This window comes from Phocoena phocoena, chromosome 6 (genome assembly GCF_963924675.1).
Source record: "Phocoena phocoena chromosome 6, mPhoPho1.1, whole genome shotgun sequence".
Classification (NCBI taxonomy): Eukaryota; Metazoa; Chordata; class Mammalia; order Artiodactyla; family Phocoenidae; genus Phocoena; species Phocoena phocoena.
Window position 1 is genome coordinate 60,125,724 of NC_089224.1, and position 14,443 is coordinate 60,140,166.

The 14,443-nt window shown below is 40.2% G+C and overlaps 1 protein-coding gene across 1 annotated transcript in view; it reads right to left on the reverse strand.

Annotated features, from left to right (window-relative positions):
- JAK2 (Janus kinase 2) overlaps positions 1 to 14,443 on the reverse strand; it is a 116,619-nt gene that overhangs the window by 47,747 nt on the left and 54,429 nt on the right. The window lies entirely within an intron of this gene.

Consider the following 14,443-nt stretch of genomic DNA (forward strand, 5'->3'; position numbering starts at 1 on the left):
GACTGTTTTGGCCTTAGTAACATGTGGCCACAGCCTCCAAGGAGACTAAAATGTAGGAGGGACGTGAAACAAGTAAACAAAAAATTATAATGACAGACACTGTATAGTAAGTACCACACAACAGATACTTTAGGAACATAAAAGAAATTGAGATTATATCCAGTAGGGGTAATTAGGGAAGGTTTCACAGAAAATTTTAAATTTCATGTATTCTTTGAACATGAAGACATTTTTGATGAGCACAAAAGAGGATGAGGAAATAGAAGAAATGACACAAAAAGAAAGCACAAGGCATGTTCAGAGATGTGAAGTAGTTTGGTTGGGGCACACAACTGTAAGGGAACAGAGTGAATTAAAACCTGGAAAAGTAAGTTGGGGTCACACTGCAGGTACCCTTCAATGACTTGATCCTAGAAGCAACACAGAACCATTTTCTTAAAAGCATCTGTTTCTTTTTTTTTTTTTTTAATAAATTTATTTATTTATTTTTGGCTGTGTTGGGTCTTCGTTGCTGCATGCGGGCTTTCTCTAGTTGCGGTAAGCGGGGGCTACTCTTTGTTGCAGTGCACAGGCTTCTCATTGCGGCGGCTTCTCTTATTGCGGAGCATGGGCTCTAGGCGTGCGGGCTTCAGTAGTTGTGGCTCGCGGGCTCAGTAGTTGTGGCTCGCGGGCTCTAGAGCGCAGGCTCAGTAGTTGTGGCGCATGGGCTTAGCTGCTCCATGGCATGTGGGATCTTCCCGGACCAGGGCTCGAATCCGTGTCCCCTGCATTGTCAGGCAGATTCTTAACCACTGTGCCACCAGGGAATTCCCAAAGCAGCAGTTTCTAAAGAATCTTTTCTTAAAGCATCAAGCCTGTTTCATTGGTAGAAGTAGCAATGACAGAAGTGCTTTAAGAAACTAAAGTATTCAAGGAGACTCTTTAAGAGGCTGCAGTAATGGTTCAGATATGAGATAGTAAGGATCTGATGTAGAGAACAGAAGACAGTAAAAGAGTCTGAAAAAACTGCTAACTTCCTAATTACATATAAAGAATGAAGAAAAGAGAAGTTCCAAGATTTTGATCTGGATGATTTAGGGACATGGATAAAATCAGACTGGACATGTAATGGGGAGAAAGAAAGGGGTAGAAGGTTAAAAGCACCAATATTCTAAAAATAATAGCAATTTTCTTTATAAGAAAGGTAAAAGCCATAATATTGGCTGAAATACCAACCAAGGTTTAAACTAAGTAAGAGAAATAAAGGATCTTCTATATTTTATATAGGTATCTCCCTTCTTTGCTATGAAAACATCTCATGAAATTAAAGTTTCACATGAATTAAAAAAAATTTTACTAAAAGAAATAAATATGCATTTAAAAGTATATTTGTTTAATATGATAGCGCTTATAGGTGGCATCTAAAAAACAGGGTACAAATGAACTTATCTACAAAAATAGAAATAGAGTTACACATGTAGAAAACAAACTTACGGTTACCAGGGGCTAAGTGGGGGAGGGATAATATGGGAGACTGGGAATGACATATACACACTACTATATATAAAATAGATAACTAATAAGGACCTACTGTATAGCACAGGGAACTCTACTCAATACTCTGTAATGGCTTATATGGGAGAATAATCCAAAAAGAGTGGCTACATGTATATGTATAACTGATTCACTTTGCTGTACCTAAAACTAACACAACATTGTAAATCAACTATACTCCAATAAAAAATTTTTTTAATATATTTAACTTTCTATTAACAAATTAGAAACATTTTTGTATAAGAAAATATATTACTTAAAAGACACAAACCATGAAATAACCAGTATTAACCAAACAAAGGCCTAAATGTTTGTCAAACAAAATTAATTCATAGAAGGAGTTAGATTTCTTTTTGCTCAATTTCAAATACTTATTTCACCACATATTTGAAAATATGCAAGTAAGTCATTCTGATTAAGAAAGAGCTACAGATTAGTAATGACTAGGTAGATTATTTTTAATAGCTTGCTTTTGTTTCATATACTATGTAGGACCAGAGGATAATAAATTCTGTTTATGAGGATACTCTGTGGAACTCATGACCCAAAGATAAAATTAGTGAGAGCAGTGCTAACAACATAATCAACCAAATATCCATTAGAGAAAAGTTACAAATGAAATACAGTCCCAAATGCCAAAGCATTATTATCTTAAACCAGCCTTCCTACTTCCTACAGTATGTATCAATAAAAATTTTGTTTAATTAAAACTGTAGAAAAGTAGTTTTTCATATGGGTAGCTGAAAACAACATTTGAACCAAGAAATTTTATCTGCATTCAGCCAGAAAAATAAGAAAACAGTTACAGTCACAGAATCAAAGATGAACCAAGAAAGAACACAAAGTAAATATCCACTTTTTGGCTGAACATACATGAATTAATTAAAGGTTACTCACATGGCAACAGTATATTTATTGGCTGAGTAGACAAAGTTGATGATATAAAGACAATCTTCAGTAGAAAAATGAATTTAAAAGGGCCATCTCGGGACTTCCCTGGTGGCTCAATGGTTAAGAATATGCCTGCCAATGCAGGGGACACGGGTTCGAGCCCTGGTCCGGGAATATCCCACATGCCACGGAGCAACTAAGCCCGTGAGCCACAACTACTGTGCCCCCGATCTAGAACCTGTGAACCACAACTACTGAAGCCTGCACGCCTAGAGCCCGTGCTCCGCAACAAGAGAAGCCACTGCAATAAGAAGCTCGTGCACTGCAATGAGGAGTAGCCCCAGCTCACCACAACTACAGAAAGCCCATGTGCAGCAACGAAGACCCAACACAGCCAAAAAGGGCCATCTCACTTTTAGCTTTTATTTGCTTACTGCTTCCAAATCTATCTTTCTACAATACTGTCTTTTATACTGTGCTTTAAAAACTTTACTGGCTGAACTATTTTTTCAGTTATTTTATAATGTCAACGTTTTCTTACAATCTGGTGGTATCACTGATCAAATCTGCTATATTTAGTCTATAATATGCATAAAGTCTAACCTGATATCAATACAATCTGAGAATAAGTTAATTATTACCTTATGTATTTTCTAGGCATGGATTTACAGAAACAGAAACATTAAGTAATAGAAAATTGCATGTGGTAGTGTCTAGACACAATTTAGGATTCTACTGTGAAATTATTTTGCCATCCTACATAAGAAAATCCCTCCTAGGAAGACAAAACTGGAAATCACCCATAATTTTTCTAGATCAGAAGTATGAGGGGGGGACCTTGAAGATGGCGGAAGAGTAAGACGCGGAGATTACCTTCCTCCCCACAGATACACCAGAAATACATCTACACGTGGAACAACTCCTACAGAACACCTACTGAACGCTGGCAGAAGACCTCAGACCTCCCAAAAGGCAAGAAACTCCCCACGTACCCGGGTAGGGCAAAAGAAAAAAAGAAAAAATAGAGACAAAAGAATAGGGACGGCACCTGCACCAGTGGGAGGGAGCTGTGAAGGAGGAAAAGTTTCCACACCTTAGGAAGCCCCTTCGCGGACGGAGACTGCGGGAGGCGGCCGGGGGAGCTTCGAAGCCACGGAGGAGTGCACAGCAACGGGTGCGGAGGGCAAAGCGGGGAGATTCCCGCACACAGGATCAGTGCCGACCGGCACTCACCAGCCCGAGAGGCTTGTCTGCTCACCCGCCGGGGCGGGCGGGACTGCGAGCTGAGGCTCGGGTTTCGGTTTCGGACGGAGCGCAGGGAGAGGACTGGGGTTGGCAGCTTGAACATAGCCTGAAGGGGTCTGTGCACCACGGCTAGCCGGGAGGGAGTCCGGGGAAAAGTCTGCACCTGCAGAAGAGGCAAGAGACTTTTTCTTCCCTCTTTGTTTCCTGGTGCGCGAGGAGAGGGGTTTAAGAGCGCTGCTTAAAGGAACTCCAGAGATGGGCGCGAGTCACGGCTAAAAGTGCGAACCCCAGAGACGGGCGCGAGCAGCGGCTAAAAGCGCGGACCCCAGAGACCGGCGGGAGACGCTAAGGCTGCTGCTGCCGCCACCAAGGGGCCTGTGTGCGAGCACAGGTCACTATCCACACCCCTCTTCCGCGGAGCCTGTGCAGCCCGCCACTGCCAGGTTCCCGGGATCCAGAGACAACTTCCCCGGGAGAACGCACGCTGGCCTCTGCCGTCGCAGGCCCGCCCCGCACGCAGTGCCCCACCCCCCCACCCCCGGCCTGAGTGCGTCAGAGCCCCAGAATCAGCGGCTCCTTTAACCCCGTCCTGTCTGAGCAAAAAACAGACGCCCTCAGGCGACCTACATGCAGAGGCAGGGCCAAATCCAAAGCTGAGCCCCCCAGCTGTGCGAATAAAGAAGAGAAAGGGAAATCTCTCCCAGCAGCCTCAGGAGCAGCGGATTAAAGCTCCACAATCAACTTGATGTACCTTGCATCTGTGGAATACATGAATAGACAACGAGTCATCCCAAATTGATAAGGTGGGCTTCCAGAGCAAGATCTATGATTTTTTCCCCTTTTCCTCTTTTTGTGAATGTATATGTGTATGCTTCTGTGTGAGTTCTTGTCTGTATAGTTTTGCTTCCACCATTTGTCCTAGGGTTCTATCCGTCCATGTTTTTTTTTAAAAAAATTTTTTCTTAATAATTAATTTTAATAACTTTATTATACTTTACCTTCGTTCTTTCTTTCTTTCTTTCCTTCCTTCCTTCCCTGCTTTAGACAATGAACCATCTCAAATTGAGGAGGTGGTCTCTGAGAGCAAGATTTATGATTTTTTCCCCTTTACCTCTTTTTGTGAGGATGTATGTGTATGCTTCTGTGTAAGATTTTGTCTGTATAGCTTTGCTTCCAACATTTGTCCTAAGGTTCTATACGTCCCTTTTTTTTTCTTTTTTTAAATAAGTATTTTTTAATTCAATAACTTGATTATACTTTATTTTATTTTACTGTATCTTCTTTCTTTCTGTCTTTCTTCCTTCTTCCCTCCTTCCTTCCTTCCTCCCTCCCTCCCTCCCTGCGGCCTTTCTTTCCTTCTTGCCTTCTTTCCTTCTTTCTTTCTTTCTTTCTTCCTTCCTTCCTTTCCTTCTTTCTTTCTTCATACTTCTACTAATTCTCTCTACTTTTTCTCCCTTTTATTCTGAGCCGTGTGGATGAAAGGCTCTTGGTGCTCCAGCCATGAGTCAGGGCTCTGCCTCTGAGGTAGAAGAGCCAACTTCAGGACACTGGTCAACAAGAGATCTCCCAGCTGCACATAATATCAAACGGTGAAAATCTCCCAGAGACCTCCATCTTAACACCAGCACCCAGCTTCACTCAACGACCAGCAAGCTACAGTGCTGGACAACCTATGCCAAACAACTAGCAAAACAGGAACACAACCCCACCCATTAGCAGAGAGGCTGCCTAAAATCATAATAAGGCCACATACACCCCAAAACACACCACCAGACGTGAACCTGCCCACTAGAGACACAAGATCCAGCCTCATCCACCACAACACAGGCACTAGTCCCCTCCACCAGGAAGCCTACACAACCCACTGAACCAACCTTAGCCACTGGAGACAGACATCAAAAACAGCGGGAACTATGAACCTGCAGCCTGCAAAAAGAAGACCCCAAACACAGTAAGATAAGCAAAATGAGAAGACAGAAAAACACACAGCAGATGAAGGAGCAAGATAAAAATGCACCAGACCTAACAAATGAAGAGGAAATAGGCAGTCTACCTGAAAAAGAATTCAGAATAATGATAGTAAGGATGATCTGAAATCTTGGAAATAGAATGGACAAAATGCAAGAAACAGTTAACAAGGACCTAGAAGAAATAAAGATGAAACAAGCAACGATGAACAGCACAATAAATGAAATTAAAAGTACTCTAGATGGGATCAATAGCACAATAACTGAGGCAGAAGAACGGATAAGTGACCTGGAAGATAAAATAGTGGAAATAACTACTGCAGAGCAGAATAAAGAAAAAAGAATGAAAAGAACTGAGGACAGTCTCAGAGACCTCTGGGACAACATTAAACGCACCAACATTCAAATTATAGGGGTTCCGGAAGAAGAAGAGAAAAAGAAAGGGACTGAGAAAATATTTGAAGAGATTATAGTTGAAAACTTCCCTAATATGGGAAACGAAATAGTTAATCAAGTCCAGGAAGCACAGAGAGTCCCATACAGGATAAATCCAAGGAGAAATACGCCAAGACACATATTAATCAAACTGTCAAAAATTAAATACAAAGAAAGCATATTAAAAGCAGCAAGGGAAAAACAACAAATAACACACAAGGGAATCCCCATAAGGTTAACAGCTGATCTCTCAGCAGAAACCCTACAAGCCAGAAGGGACTGGCAGGACATACTGAAAGTGATGAAGGAGAAAAACCTGCAACCAAGACTACTCTACCAGCAAGGATCTCATTCAGATTTGATGGAGAAATTAAAACCTTTACAGACAAGCAAAAGCTGAGAGTTCAGCACCACCAAACCAGCTTCACAACAAATGCTAAAGGAACTTCTCTGACAAGAAACACAAGAGACGGAAAAGACCTATAATAACAAACCCAAAACAATTTAGAAAATGGGAATAGGAACATACATATTGATAATTACCTTAAATGTAAATGGACTAAATGCTCCCACCAAAAGACACAGATTGGCTGAATGGATACAAAAACAAGACCCTTACATATGCTGTTTACAAGAGACCCACTTCAGACCTAGAGACACATACAGACAGAAAGTAAGGGGATGGAAAAAGATATTCCATGCAAATGGAAACCAAAAGAAAGCTGGAGTAGCAATTCTCATATCAGACAAAATAGACTTTAAAATAAGGACTATTAGAAGAGACAAAGAAGGACACTACATAATGATCAAGGGATCGATCCAAGAAGAAGATATAACAATTGTAAATATTTATGCACCCAACATAGGAGCACCTCAATACATAAGGCAAATGCTAACAGCCATAAAAGGGGAAATCGACAGTAACACATTCATAGTAGGGGACGTTAACACCCCACTTTCACCCATGGACAGATCATCCAAAATGGAATAAATAAGGAAACACAAGCTTTAAATGATACATTAAACAAGACGAACTTAATTGATATTTATAGGACTCTCCATCCAAAAACAACAGAATACACATTTTTCTCAAGTGCTCATGGAACATTCTCTAGGATAGATCATATCTTGGGTCACAAATCAAGCCTTGGTAAATTTAAGAAAATTGAAATTGTATCAAGTATCTTTTCCGACCACAACGCCATGAGACTAGATATCAATTACAGGAAAAGATCTGCAAAAAATACAAACACATGGAGGCTAAACAATACACTACTTAATAATGAAGTGATCACTGAAGAAATCAAAGAGGAAATCAAAAAATACCTAGAAACAAATGACAATGGAGACACAACGACCCAAAACCTATGGGATGCAGCAAAAGCAATTCTAAGGGGGAAGTTTATAGCAATAAGGGCCCACCTTAAGAAGCAGGAAACATCTCGAATAAACAACCTAACCTTGCACCTCAAGCAATTAGAGAAAGAAGAACAAAAAATCCCCAAAGCTAGCAGAAGGAAAGAAATCATAAAAATCAGATCAGAAATAAATGAAAAAGAAATGAAGGAAACAATAGCAAAGATCAATAAAACTAAAAGCTGGTTCTTTGAGAAGATAAACAAAATAGATAAATGACTAACCAGACTCATCAAGAAAAAGAGGGAGAAGACTCAAATCAATAGAATTAGAAATGAAAAAGGAGAAGTAACAACTGACACTGCAGAAATACAAAAGATCATGAGAGATTACTACAAGCAACTCTATCCCAATAAAATGGACAATCTGGAAGAAATGGACAAATTCTTAGAAATGCATAACCTGCCAAGACTGAATGAGGAAGAAATAGAAAATATGAACAGACCAATCACAAGCACTGAAATTAAAACTGTGATTAAAAATCTTCCAACAAACAAAAGCCCAGGACCAGATAGCTTCACAGGCGAATTCTATCAAACATTTAGAGAAGAGCTCACACCTATCCTTCTCAAACTCTTCCAAAATATAGCAGAGGGATGAACACTCCCAAACTCATTCTACGAGGCCACCATAACCCTGATACCAAAACCAGACAAGGATGACACAAAGAAAGAATACTACAGGCCAATATCACTGATGAACATAGATGCAAAAATCCTCAACAAAATACTAGCAAACAGAATCCAAAAGCACATTAAAAGGATCATACACCATAATCAAGTGGGGTTTATTCCAGGAATGCAAGGATTCTTCAATATATGCAAATCTATCAATGTGATACACCATATTAACAAATTAAAGGAGAAAAACCATATAATCATCTCAATAGATGCAGAGAAAGCTTTTGACAAAATTCAACACCCATTTATGATAAAAACCCTGCAGAAAGTAGGCATAGAGGGAACTTTCCTCAACATAATAAAGGCCATATATGACAAGCCCACAGCCAATGTCATCCTCAATGGTGAAAAACTGAAAGCATTTCCACTAAGATGAGGAACAAGACAAGGTTGCCCACTCTCACCACTGTGATTCAACATAGTTTTGGAAGTTTTAGCTACAGCAATCAGAGAAGAAAAGGAAATAAAAGGAATCCAAATCGGAAAAGAAGAAGTAAAGCTGTCACTGTTTGCAGATGACATGATACTATACATAGAGAATCCTAAAGATGCTACCAGAAAACTACTAGAGCTAATCAATGAATTTGGTAAAGTAGCAGGATACAAAATTAATGCACAGAAATCTCTGGCATTCCTATATACTAATGATGAAAAATCTGAAATTGAAATCAAGAAAACACTCCTATTTACCATTGCAACAAAAAGAATAAAATATCTAGGAATAAACCTACCTAAGGAGACAAAAAACCTGTATGCAGAAAATTATAAGACACTGATGAAAGAAATTAAAGATGATACAAATAGATGGAGAGATATACCATGTTCTTGGACTGGAAGAACCAACATTGTGAAAATGACTCTACTACCCAAAGCAATCTACAGATTCAATGCAATCCCTATCAAACTACCACTGGCATTTTTCACAGAACTAGAACAAAAAATTTCACAATTTGTATGGAAACACAAAAGACCCCGAATAGCCAAAGCAATCTTGAGAACGAAAAACGGAGCTGGAGGAATTAGGCTCGTGGACTTCAGACTATACTACAAAGCTACAGTAATTAAGACAGTATGGTACTGGCACAAAAACAGAAAGATCAATGGAACAGGATACAAATCCCAGAGATAAACCCATGCACATATGGTCACCTTATCTTTGATAAAGGAGGCAGGAATGTACAGTGGAGAAAGGACAGCCTCTTCAATAAGTGGTGCTGGGAAAACTGGACAGGTACATGTAAAAGTATAAGATTAGAACACTCCCTAACACCATACACAAAAATAAGCTCAAATGGATTAAAGACCTAAAGGTAAGGCCAGAAACTATCAAACTCTTAGAGGAAAACATAGGCACAACACTCTATGACATAAATCACAGCAAGATCCTTTCTGACCCACCTCCTAGAGTAATGGAAATAAAAACAAAAATAAACAAATGGGACCTAATGAAACTTCAAAGCTGTTGCACAGCAAAGGAAACCATAAACAAGACCAAAAGACAACCCTCAGAATGGGAGAAAATATTTGCAAAGGAAGCAACTGACAAAGGATTAATCTCCAAAATTTACAAGCAGCTCATGCAGCTCAATAACAAAAAAACAAGCAACCCAATCCAAAAATGGGCAGAAGACCTAAATAGACATTTCTCCAAAGAAGATATACAGACTGCCAACAAACACATGAAAGAATGCTCAACATCATTAATCATTAGAGAAATGCAAATCAAAACTGCAATGAGATATCATCTCACACTGGTCAGAATGGCCATCATCATAAAATCTAGAAACAATAAATGCTGGAGAGGGTGTGGAGAAAAGGGAACACTCTTGCACTGCTGGTGGGAATGTGAATTGGTTCAGCCACTATGGAGAACAGTATGGAGGATCCTTAAAAAACTACAAATAGAACTACCATATGACCCAGCAATCCCACTACTGGGCATATACCCTGAGAAAACCAAAATTCAAAGAGAGTCATGTACCAAAATGTTCATTGCAGCTCTATTTACAATAGCCCAGAGATGGAAACAACCTAAGTGCCCATCATCGGATGAATGGATAAAGAAGATGTGGCACATATATACAATGGAATATTACTCAGCCATAAAAAGAAACGAAATTGAGCTATTTGTAATGAGGTGGATAGACCTAGAGTCTGCCATAGAGTGAAGTAAGTCAGAAAGAAAAAGACAAATACCGTATGCTAACACATATATATGGAATTTAAGAATAAAAAAGAAATGTCATGAAGAACCTAGGGGTAAGACAGGAATAAAGACACAGACCTACTGGAGAACGGACTTGAGGATATGGGGAGGGGGAAGGGTGAGCTGTGACAGGGCGAGAAAGAGTCATGGACATATACACACTAACAAACGTAAAGTAGATAGCTAGTGGGAAGTAGCCGCATGGCACAGGGATATCGGCTCAGTGCTTTGTGACCGCCTGGAGGGGTGGGATAGGGAGGGTGGGAGGGAGGGAGACACAAGAGGGAAGAGATATGGGAACATATGTATATGTATAACTGATTCACTTTGTTATAAAGCAGAAACTAACACAGCATTGTAAAGCAATTATACTCCAATAAAGATGTTAAAAAAAAAAAAGTATGAGATGTCATAGTACTAATATTAGGGTAAAGTAGATCAATGAATAGTTTGAAAACTTGCCTTATTAATGGAGCTTAACTAGCATTCCATCAAAATAAACCAGATCTGCAGAATAGATGAAATAATATAATTCTAAAAGCAGTATAAAGTCATAACTTCATAGTACACTATTCTCAGAGGCCTGTCTCTTTTCTTTTTTTTTTTTTAAATGCGGTACACGGGCCTCTCACCGCCGTGGCCTCTCCTGTTGCAGAGCTCAGGCTCCGGACGCACAGGCTCAGCGGCCATGGCTCACGGGCCCAGCCGCTCCGCGGCATGTGGGATCCTCCCGGACCGGGGCACGAACCCATGTCCCCTGCATCGGCAGGCAGACTCCCAACCACTGAGCCACCAGGGAAGCCCTCTCTCTTTTCTTAATGACTACTGAAACAAAGGAAGCTGTAAAAAGTTGGTTGGTTTTCAAATGGTTTTTGACAAGAGCAACAAGACCATTCAACAGAGAAAGGATAGTCTTTTCAACAAATGGTGCTGAAAAAACTGGATATCCACATGCAGAACAATGAAGATGGACCCTTACCTTACACCGTACAAAAATTACCTCAAAACATAAAACTGTCATTATATGCAGGTAACATGACACTAGATGCAGAAAACCCTAAAGACTCCACACAAAAACTACTAGAACTGATAAACGAATTCAGCAAGGTAGCAGAATAAAAAATTAACGTACAGAATGGTTGCATTTCTTTACACTAAAAATGAAATATCAGAAAAGGAACGTTAAAAAAACATCCCTTTTAAAACCACATCCAAAAAAATAAAATAATTAGGAATAAAGCTGATCAAGGAGGTGAAAGACTTATATGCTGAAAACTATAAAACATTAATAAAGGAAACTGAAGATGATTCAAAGAAATACAAAGATATCCCATGCTCTTGGATTGGAAGAATTAATATTGTTAAAATGGCCATACTACCCAAAGAAATCTACAGATTTAATGCAATCCCTTCAAATTACCCATGACAATTTTCACAGAACTAGAACTAATAATCCTAATTTTTATATTTTAGTTTTGGCTGTGCCATGCAGCCTGCAGGATTCTTAGTTCCTGACCAGGGATTGAACCTGGGCCCCAGCAGTGAAAGTGCCAAGTCCTAACCACTAGACCACCAGGGAATTCCCAAATAATCCTAAAATTTGTATGAAACCATAAAAGACCCAGAATTGCCAGAGCAATCCTGAGGAAAAAGAGCAAAGCAGGAGGCATAACCCTCCCAGACTTCAGACAATATTAAAAGCTACAGTAATCAAAACAGTGTGGTACTGGTACAAAAACAGACATATGGATCAGTGGAACAGAATATAGAGCCCAGAAGTAAACCCACACACCTACAGTCAATTAATCTTCAACAAAGGAGACAAGAATATACAATGGAAAAAAGTCTCTTCAGCAAGTGGTGTTGGGAAAGTTGGACTGCTGCATGTAAATCAATGAAATTAGAAGACACCCTCACTGCATACACAAATAAACTCAAAATGGCTTAAAGACTTAAATATAAGACATGATACCAGAAAACTCCTAGAAGAGAACATAGGCAAAACATTCTCTGACATAAATCATACCAATGGTCTGTTTACCAAGGCAATAGAAATAAAAGCAAAACCGAACAACTGGGACCTAGTCCAAACTTACAAGCTTTTACATAGCAAAGGAAACCATAACACAATGAAAAGACAATCTACAGAATGGGAGAAAATACCTGCAAATGATGTGACAAACAAGGGCTTAATTTCCAAAATATACAAATAGCTCATACAATTCAATAACAACAAAACAAATAACCTAATTGAAAAATGGGCAGAAGATATAAATAGACATTTCTCCAAAGAAGACATACAGATAGCCAACAGGCACAGGAACAGATGTTCCACATCATTAATTGTGAGAGAAATGCAAATCGAAACTACGAGATACCACCTCACACTTGTCAGAATAGCTATCATTAAAAAGTCTACGAATAACAAATGCTGGAGAGGATGTGGAGAAAAGGGAACCCTCCTACACTATTGGAGGGAATGTAAGTTGGTGCAGCCACTATGGAGAACAGTATGGAGGCACCTCAAAACTAAAAATAGAGTTGCCATATGATCCAGCAATCCCACTCCTGGCATATATCTGGAAAAAACTATAATTCAAAAAGATACATGCAGGGCTTCCCTGGTGGCGCAGTGGTTGAGAGTCTGCCTGCCGATGCAGGGCACACAGGTTCGTGCCCCGGTCCGGGAAGATCCCACATACCGTGGAGCGACTGGGCCCGTGAGCCATGGCCACTGAGCCTGCACGTCCGGAGCCTGTGCTCCGCAACAGGAGAGGCCACAACAGTGAGAGGCCTGCATACCGCAAAAAAAAAAACAAAAAAACAAAGAAACAAAACAACAAAAAAAAACCCACAACGAGATACCACTTCACACCTATCAGAATGGCCATCATCAGAAAAGCAGAAAGTAAATGTTGGTGAGGATGTGGAATGCTGTGTGCTGCTGGTAATAATGTAAAACGGTGCTGCTGCTATGGAAAACAGTATGGCAGTTCCTCAAAAAAATTAAAAATACAACTACCATATCATCTAGTAATCCCACTTCTGGATAGATATCCAAAAGAATTGAAAGTAAGAGCTCAGAGAGATATCTGTACACCCATGTTCATTGCAGTATTATTCATAAGAGCCAAAAGGTAGAAGCAACCCAACTATCCAACAAGAGATGAATGGGTAAACAAAATGTGGTACATACAATGGAATATTATTCAGCCTTAAAAAGGAAGGAGATTCTGACACATGCTACAACATGGTTGAATCCTGAAGACATTATGGTAAGAGAAATAAGCCAGTCGCAAAAGAGTAAATACTGTATAATTCCACTTATATGAGCTACCTGGAATAAGCAAATTCATAGAGACAGAAAGTAGAAAGGTGGCTGCCAGGGATCAGGAGGAGAGGGGAATGAGGAGTTATTTTTAATGGGTATAAAGTTTCAATTTAGGAAGATGAAAAATGTTCTGGAGATGGATGGTGGTAATGGGTGCAGAACAATATGAAGGTACTGGGCTTCCCTGGTGGCGCAGTGGCTGAGAGTCCGCCTGCCGATGCAGGGGACACGGGTTCGTGCCCCAGTCTGGGAAGATCCCATATGCCGTGGAGCGGCTGGGCCCATGAGCCATGGCCGCTGAGCCTGCACATCTGGAGCCTGTGCTCCACAACGGGAGAGGCCACAACAGTGAGAGGCACGCGTACCGAAATAAAAAGAAAAAAAAAAAATGAAAGTACTGAATTAATGTCACTGATTTAACCACTTAAAAATGGTTAAAATAGGGCTTCCCTGGTGGCGCAGTGGTTGAGAGTCTGCCTGCCGATGCAGGGGACACGGGTTCGTGCCCTGGTCCGGGAAGATCCCACATGCCGCGGAGCGGCTGGGCCCGTGAGCCATGGCCACTGAGCCTGCGCGTCTGGAGCCTGTGCTCCGGAATGGGAGAGGCCACAACAGTGAGAGGCCCGTGTACCGCAAAAAAAAAAAAATGGTTAAAATAGTAAATTTTATTAAGTATATTTTACCCCCTCACACACAAAAAAGTTGGTTGCTCTCATATTGCAAAAGAGAAATATTTTTC